This window comes from Mus caroli, unplaced genomic scaffold (genome assembly GCF_978045245.1).
Source record: "Mus caroli unplaced genomic scaffold, Mus_caroli_1 scaffold_2, whole genome shotgun sequence".
Taxonomy (NCBI): Eukaryota; Metazoa; Chordata; class Mammalia; order Rodentia; family Muridae; genus Mus; species Mus caroli.
Window position 1 is genome coordinate 113,204,377 of NW_028227257.1, and position 9,445 is coordinate 113,213,821.

The 9,445-nt window shown below is 40.5% G+C and overlaps 1 non-coding gene across 1 annotated transcript; it reads right to left on the reverse strand.

Moving 5' to 3' along the window:
- Positions 1-8,051: 8,051 nt before the first annotated feature.
- On the reverse strand, positions 8,052-8,183 carry LOC115030516 (small nucleolar RNA SNORA17). Its single transcript, XR_003836108.1, has one exon. It is a non-coding gene; the product is annotated as a small nucleolar RNA SNORA17 (small nucleolar RNA).
- Positions 8,184-9,445: the final 1,262 nt, after the last annotated feature.

The window sequence follows — 9,445 nt, forward strand, 5'->3', positions numbered from 1 at the left end:
CCACACCTCCCCTGACCTTTGTTATGGAGGTTTTGCATATACATTTTAACTCCCTTTTCTACCCTCTTTTTTGTTTGTTTGTTTTTTTGTTTGTTTGTTTACTTTTTAAAACTTGCACTATTTACAAAAATCTAAGACCTTCGAATAGGAACGACACTAGGCAACAAAAGTTAGGACTTTTGTTTTATTTATGCAAATACATAAATTGCAATCGCCCACAGTTTTCATTATTTTCCTGTTAGAAAAATAGCTATTTGGACATGTGTAACAGAACACTATGTGGAATAGCATGATTATTAAATATTGAAAATAAAGGCTTACTGCTATATATGAGGACAAGAATTACCAAATTCTTAGCTAAAATCAATTGAGATACTGTCTATTTAAAACACAGTATCTATTTATGTTCACCAATATTCTCAAACTTATTCGTTAAAATGTATATTTCTCTGACCGTCTATTCTTTCTTAAAAAGTTTTTAATCTAAATTGTTCCATTTGAAATTGGGAGGGATGTTAAAGTTTTTAAATATTTATCTAATTTGAATACAATGTAAAGCCATGGACTACAAAATGTGATATTATCTTCTGAAGGAGCATTATAACATTATTAAGGCTGGCGAGTGAAGATATTTAAACAGTGCTTCTCAGCACTGAGAAACAATGATACAAAATGGGTTTGAAGGTGATGTGCCAAGTTATTCCAGGAAAATTATGAAAATTGATTGTTCTTTCATGTCTCTGAGAAATAAATATGTACCCAGTAGTAAATATATAACTATCTAGGCTATAAGAACTGAATATTACATGAGAAAAAATACTAACTGAATAAATTTCCTATTCCACTTGACAAGACCTTAATTTTTTTGAAGGCAATTTTAAGTCCATGGATGTGGCATTCTGTCGCAGGTAATATGAGATGTGCTATTGTTCACAAAAGTGCTAAGCACCTCTGCCTGGGACTTCATGTACCCTTCTAATTGAGTGCACATACACTGTTTCATCAGCTTGGAGATTCTAAATGAAGAATCATAAGTATGACATGCAAGATTTATTCATAGGGAATTATTTTAGCGCTACCTCCATATTTATAGATGTAAAAGCACATGACTCTGTAAACATAACTTAACAAAGTAGAAGGCTAAAGCTCTAATTTTTGGGTTTTCATCTTTATTGGTGGGTTATTACTCTTAGCAAGTATTTTAAAAGTATGTGAAGTTAATTTAACCAGAAACATGACATTTGTTAAGAACACATATATTTGTAATGACATCTAGTTTCATGTAGTCTACATTGAATGATAAATGATCATAAATTGATTTAGAAAATCGGCATTTTAAACAAAACATTTGACTTAACTTTGGAAAATAATTTTAAAACTTCAAGGGTTTTATAATTGAATTTTAACTTAACATGGCTAATTAGCAAATATAACAATTTTTTTATGTAATCTGCCTATATAAAATGCTTAAAATATTTGGCCCTTCAGTCCTTCTTAGAAGGAAAACAGAATATTCATGGGAGCAAATATGGAGACAAAGTGTGTAGCAAAGATTGAAGATAGGCCATCCAGAGACTGTCCCACCTGGGGATCCATCCCATATACAGTTACCAAACCCAGACACTATTGTGGATGCTAAGAAGTGCTTGCTGAAAGGAGCCTGATATAGCTGTCTCCTGAGAGGTTCTGCTACAACCTGACAAATACAGATATGGATGCTCACAGCCAACCATTGATCTGATCATGGAATCCCCAATTTTATAGAAAGGGCTGAAGGAATTGAAGGGGTTTGCAACCCCATAGGAAGAACAAAAATATCAACAGACCAGAACTCTCAGGGTCTAAACCACCAACGAAGGAGTACACATGAAGGGACCCATGGCTCCAACCGTATATGCAGCAGAGGAAGACCTTGTCAGTCATCAGTGGAAGAAGAGGCCCTTGGTTCTGTCAAAGCTCGATGGCCCAGTATAGGGAAATGTGAGGGCAGGGAGATGGGAGTGGGTGTGTGGGTGGGAGTACACCCTCATAGAAGCAGGAGGAGGGAGATGGGATAAGGTGTTTCTGGGGGAGAAATTAGGAAAGGGATAACATTTGAAACGTAAATAAATAAATATCCAGTAAAACGTTAAAATAAAATAAAATTAAATGCTTAAGATTGAAGGTTGTTTCTATAGGAGTAATGTTTTTAGCCATGATGAGAAATATCCCTGTCCAATTCTTAAGAATTATTAACATACATACATGTACATTATGATCAACTTAGAAAACACTGAGATTGTCTTCTCATTTCACATAGGTCTGTATTCTTCATTTAGCAGTGGAGTTTAAACACAGCCTTAATTATTTCACCTCTAGCTTAGAATCCAGTGCCTACACTGGCTTAGCTCATTGAGCTACAAGAATATTTATTGAAATGTGCCATTAAGCCTCAGAAATACTAAAGGGTTCCTATTCTTCCCAGTTCTTCGTGTCTGATGTCATTTCATTCCATTATAAGATCTATCTAGATTTCTTTTCCTTTTTAAAAATTTCTCCTTCCACTCACTAATTTCTCCTCCTCCTCTTCCTCCTCCTCCTCCCTTCTTTCCTTTCTTCCTTCTTCTACTGCTCCTCCTTCTCCTTCTTCTTCTCCTTCCTTCTTTTCCTGCTCCTCCTTTCCTCCTCCTTCTCCTCTCCTTCATTTGTTTTTATGCATATTTTAAGGCCCTGTGCACCCTTCTCCAGTCAATATTCCTCTAAGGTGTCTGAGTCTAGGGACAGTAGGGTGCTCCTATTACTCTTTCTTGTGGTATATATTGCTTGCTACTTGTTTTTGTAAGTAATAACTTGCTTGTGGATATGGCCTTTGTCTTCACATACTTACCACCTCAGTACAGAGCCAAGAGGCAAGTTCATATTATACACTCTATAAATGCTTACTAAGTTTATGGATTTTTGCTTGTGTGTTTGTCTCTAATGATAGTACTTTTCATTTCATGTATTTTTCCTTTTTCCTTTCTAGCATAGGATAGCCTCAAACTTGCTATGTAGCAGAGGAGGATGACCTTGACTTCTGACCTTCCTGCTTCCACCTCCTAAGAGATGGGTTTGCACTACATTTTCCCACAGTTTTTTTTTTTAAATTAGACACTTTCTCCATTTACATTTTAAACGCTATCCCACAGGTCCCCCATACCCTCCCCCTCTCTCTCCTACCCACCCACTCCCACTTCTTGGCCCTGGCATTCCCCTGTACTGAGGCATATAAAGTTTGCAAGACCAATGGGCCTCTCTTTCCACTGATGGCCAACTAGGCCATCTTCTGATACATATGCAGCTAGAGACAAGAGCTCTGGACGGTACTGGTTAGTTCATATTGTTGTTCCACCTATAGGGTTGCAGACCCCTTCAGCTCCTTCTCTAGCTCCTCCACTGGGGGCCCTGTGATCCATCCAATAGCTGACTGTGAGCATCCACTTCTGTGTTTGCTAGGCGCCGGCATAGCCTCACAAGAGACAGCTATATCTGGGTCCTTTCAGCAAAATCTTGCTAGTGTATGCAATGGTGTCAGCGTTTGGAGGCTGATTATGGGATGGATCCCTGGGTATGGTAGTCTCTAGATGGTCCATCCTTTAGTCTCAGCTCCAAACTTTGTCTCTGTAACCCCTTCCATGGGTGTTTTGTTCCCAATTCTAAGAAGGTTGCCCACAGTTTTTTAATGACTGGATTATAGCTTCTTCTCTAAGGCTTTGCAGAAAGGCTCTTGCAGAAAGTGATTTCTTTAAGTCACTTTGCCATTTCTTCTTCCATTTGTCTGTTGCCACTTCTTTTTTCATCCTTTCCATCGTACATGTCTTTCTTTGTATATTTCTAATCTTTCAAACATCAGAGTAGCAAGTGTTTTAGCTATTTCTTAATCTTTCATTATTAGATTTTTCTTTTTGTCTCTTATTTCTTCGTTTAAACTCCATCTTGCTAAGTGTGCATCATTAATATCTCTCCTTGAACTTCTCTGTTAGATCCATTACACTGGTAGACCTCTCTTGTTGCATTATTTTGGAACAGTGATAGTCACATGAGCCAGCCTGAGTAATCTAATGGAGTCATGAATTCACTTTAAGATGCAGACATCTTGGGTTTCACTTTTGTACTGGCATTCTAATTTCAAAACTATTATGCAATGCAAATCTCATGTAAGCATGCCTAGAATAACAAACTCTGGTGTGGCCCCCATGTGTGGCTTTTAACTCTTCAGCCAGCTCTGTGATTCTGCCTGAAGCCCTTGCACTCTGCTGTTCTATACCAGTAGCTTTTGTTTATGGTAGGACTGTACAGTAATCCATAGCTCATGATGCAGAGTGGAAAGACCATAGAAGGAAGAGGTTCACACACTTTTTGTTAGGAACAGTTGTTGATATAGGATTTTACACTTGTAGGTTTGCTCTAAGCTCAAATGACTACATAGAAACCCAACAAAAAACTCAATCCAGTTCTAGGTAACTGATCATTCAGACTTTCCTTCCAATTTGTATTTGACAGCATATGAATTTGCATATTTACATTTTAAATGTACAAAACTAAAATATTTTATTTAAGCCTTTGCTGAAATATTATTCCCCACTATGGTTAATCCTAACATCCCAATTTTAATGACAAGACTCCACTTCCCCTTGTTCCTAGTTCCCTTCCTTTTTATTTGTATTATTTCAGTATATAGTATTTTTCATCCTTAATGCTATTATCCATTATGTGTGCAGCCCTGTTAAAATAGAAATTACATGAGGGTCAGTTTGTTTTTATTCATTTTTAGTCACTAATATTCAACTTATAGTATCTGGCACTTATGGTATCGGGCACATATAATATCTGGCACATATAGCTAACCTTTATTTTATTAATGAATGGGAAGTGGGTGGACAAATGGTAGCATGTTCAAATCATTCTACAGAATAAATATCTATGATTTTTTATGTTCTTATATTAGAATGTTGAAAATGTGCTTTGCTCTTTCCAACTTCAAGCATGAATAGTTTCAAAGGATATTTATATTTGGTGTTCCCCTGTTGGGATGGCATCATATTTTAAAATTAAGCATGACCTTGCACATGCTCAGCATGAGTCCCTGAGTTTTGATTATTAACCAGTGGACACTTTCCAGCATTCCAAAGCACTGACCTGTGGTTACCATGTGAATATTTTATGAATAGTCCCTGCATTACCTAGTCCTCAGAATAGCCTACTCTTAACTATCCCTTCTGACTGGGTTCATGATTTATTTCTGAAATATGTATTCACTCACTGAGTATGTCTGATAGTGACTAGAAAGAATCTAGGGAAGCTATGAAAAACTACAGGTGAATTGACTTCAAGACAGCATGAGGAGAGTTGGACTCTACTGCTAAAGGGTTTGCCTTGCATGCCTGGGGCCCTGGGTTCCATCTCATGAACCACTAAAGAGTTAAAAAGAAAGAACAGAAATAAAGAAAACTGGCCAGCAAAGCATTTGATAGTGATTAGTAACAGGAAAACCAATCATTATATTGTATGATCCACTTACTATACTTTTTATTAAAATGTCTCTGATGTGGATTTATAAAGAAAGCAGGAAACTACCAGGGACCTGCACCGGAAAGATGAGGGTTGAGGAAGATATTCTGAGATCAGAATGGGGGGTGGGGGCGTGTCTTGAGTCAACTGCACTACACACAGAGATGGTGTCTCAAAGCCTGTGCTCTAAGTGGTTTTGAGGGGAGGGAATCAGTCAGAGCTCAACACATGCTGCTAGTGATCTTCCCTGAAGCTGTTGTATGACTCAGTGTTTAACTTATTTATAAGTTTTCAGTAGAATTCATCCATCCATTCATTCATTCATGGTTATTTAGTTGTTCTTCTTTCATACAATACATCTGAATTGCAGTTTCTCCTTCTTTCATTCCTCACAGTCCCTCCCCTTCCCCCACATCCTCTCTCCTCCAGATCTACTCCTCCTTTTCCCTTCAGAAGAGATCAGAATATCAACCAAACAGAACAAAACAAGTTACAATGAGACTAGGCACAAACCCTCATATCAAGGCTGGATAAAGCAACCCAGCAGGAGGTCAAGGGTCCCAAGAGCAGACAAAAGAGCCAGAGATAGCCCCTCTCCCACTGTTAGTTTTTTTTTAATTCATTCTTTGTGAGTTTTATAGCATGCACCAAATCTCACTCATCTTTCCCTCCTCTTGTACCCACCTTTGTAACACCCCCTCCCAACAGAGAAAAAGCGCTCCTTGTGGGAATTGCATTGTGTCACAGTATGTCCCACAGTTTACTATTTTGCTTTCAGTTTTTTGCTTGCAGATGTTCATTGCAATGATTCTTTGGTCTGGTACTAGGACCCCTGGCTTCTGCTACTCTATCAATATTGGAACCTTACTGGGACTCATCTCAGTTATCCTGTTGCTGCCCTGTGTTGTGGAGATCCTGTAGTTTTTGTTCTGTAGGACCAGCCCTTCATGCACTCCCTCTGGTTATCAATGGTGTAGATGTTGGGATGGGCCAATCCAAAGCCCTGGTTCTGAGCCTGAGAGATATCTGAACTGGTCAGTCCATCAGTCCCCCCTCCCAGGTCTCATGCCCTCCAGGCAGGCTCACCAGCAACCCCCACAAACATAGCCAGCTCTGTCTAATTTCTCAGGTGAGGTAGAGACCCCTCTCTCCCCAGTGTTGCAGATGGTGAGGGAGATAGCCAGTTCCCCCACTCTCCTGACCTGGGGACAGCATCTCTCCCTATTGCATGCCACCTCACAACAGAGAAGAGGTAGGGTCAGCTCCCTATGCTCCTGTCCTCTGACAGGATCATCTGCAACCCTAACATCCAGGGAAAGCTCTGCCATGCTGCCCAGGTGGGGTGCAGGGCCAGCTCTCCTGCCTGTCATAAGTGATAAGGGTCAAGGGTTAGGAAGAACATCTTTATCTCACCATGCTTCTGCACTGCAGACAAGTTGCTGGGCCAGCACTGCCATGATCACACCCTCATGGCAGACTTGCCTATACCCCTACCACCCAAGTACTATAGCTGATGAGGGACGGAGCCAGTTTTCCTGCTCTCATGACCCAAGGGCCAGATCTTCTGCCTGCCACAGGAGATGAGGACCAAGTGGGGAGGATGGTATCTCTCCCTCCAACACACCATCTCAAAGGAGACAAGTGGTAAGGCCAGCTCTCCCATGCTCAGGTCCTCACAGCTGGGTCACCTGCTACTCCCACAATGTGCTGACCCTCTCCTGTGTACTGCAGTTGTCTAGGAGCTGTGTCAGCTCTTCTGCTTTCATGCCTCTCCCATGACCAGCTTGCCCATGATGCCATATGAGAGGTGGGACCAGTTTTGCAGAGCCTACAGTCATCTTCATGTCCCTTGTTGCAGCCCAGAACAGGGACATCTGCTTGCCTTTGGGTGGCAACACACCCCTGTTGCTGCAGGGCCATGGGCCCATATGTGGCCCCTAGTAGCAGCACAGGCCTGTCATGGTCTCAGGTGACATCACTGGATACTCATAGGCTATTCCTCACTAGTCTTGAGAATCCAATTCTGCCTCTCATCATTGTGCCCACATCCCTCTGCTTCTCTTTCCCTTCAATTTCTACACCATTTCCTTGATTCTCTTAGTGGCATCCAAGGTCTCTAAGTGTCTTGGGTCATCTCAGGAATGGTCTCAGGAGTGCTATGCACCCTTTAATTATTATGTCACTGCACAGGGGTCATTTTGGCATGGTCTGCCCCCAAGACCTACATGTCACTGTATTCAGGGGGGTCATCTCAAGCTGGCTTCATGTCTGGGCCCCATACTGCCAGTCTGGTGGTCATCTCAGGCTTGCTACTGATCCAGGTCACCTGAGTGGCTCCTTGCAAGGGTTGTCTGTTTTGGCGGGGGTGGGGGTGTGTGTTTCCTGCCCATAGCCATTGGTCACAGGTGGGGTTCTTCTAGTTTCTTGCTTGCTCCCCATCCTGGAAGACTTTCCAGGCCTTCCTGGTACCAGACTGGTGATCATCTCAGGCTAGCTCTTTTGGGGGGGGGGTGAAGGAGGGGGAGGTTAGGCTACTCATCGTTCAAATGTTCATGGGTGAGAACACTGAGAGTAGTAGACATAGCCTCTTTTCTCTCTGCCTCCTACAGATGCAATGTGACACAGCAACCATACCTGCAATGACTAGGGGCAGCCCACTGTTAGTTTTTTAATAAAGATGTGATGTTATTAATTTCAAGTATCCTATTACTCATTTTCACTTAACTTTGATAATCTTCAGTATTTAGAAAATCATTTTCTTTCAGATCTACAGAGAGTCACAGGATCAAAACAAATAAACTGTAAAATTATTGTCGTAGAGGAATGATTGACAGTGAGTATTACTTTCTATGATACAACCATCGGGTTTTGGTGCATTGTAAATGGAACTTTGAGAAAATGATCTTTTAGTTTTATAATTGGAAAAGACTATATAGACTGTCGCTGAGACTGGAAGCAACATTTTAATATATTGATTGCTGCCACTTATTTATCCATTCTACTGATGGGTTCTCTTTCTACTTGCTTACATACACTTTTTTAAATGCACATTTTTATGTAAAGGAAATAAGATGAGCAACTAGCATTTTACTGCTTAGGGGCTACCCGCCAGTAATTGTCAAAGCTAAATAAAATAACCATAGGCTGAGTCTCATTTATTTTTAAGCTAGTTAGGAATACGTTTAAATTGGTTGTACTTCATTTTGCCTCACCTTACATGAGGCATAAAACCAAACTATCTGTGATAAGTTACCAGGTCCCAAAACTGTCCCCCAAAACGTGGCTTTCAAGTTACTAGCGCTTGTGAAGGCACACTCTCTCAGTGCTGATAGAAACAGGGGCTGCGGTTCTCCCAACAGCTGCAAGCTGTTCTGGAAAGCACAGCTTATACTGAGGCCTATGGAGAACAGCAGCCTAGTCTGGGTCTACTGAGTCTCCAGAACTCTGTCTGGTGAGAGATTTTGGCACAACCAAGCATGGCAGGACACAAGGGCCAGAAACTATTCGGGATGTCCGGGGATGAAGTCCTGAAGCTTCTCAGAAGTAGGGAAAATTGGAGAGGCCTGACTAGGACTGGCAAAGGCTGAACAAGAAGCCTTGAGCTGGCTGAACAGCTGGGTTGGGGCTAATGCAGCACAAAGTACAAACTGAAAGGTCCCAAGAGCCTAATAGATAAGGTATTGAATTTAAAGAACAATAAAAGAAAATGGAAGCAATATAAGAAAATAAAGTCCTTATGGAGAAAATTTGAAGTATATATATATATATATATATATATATATATATATACACACACACACACACACACACACACATACATATACACACACATACATACACACATACATATACATGTATATATATGATGAGTATATATATATATATATATATATATGATGAGTATACACACACACAC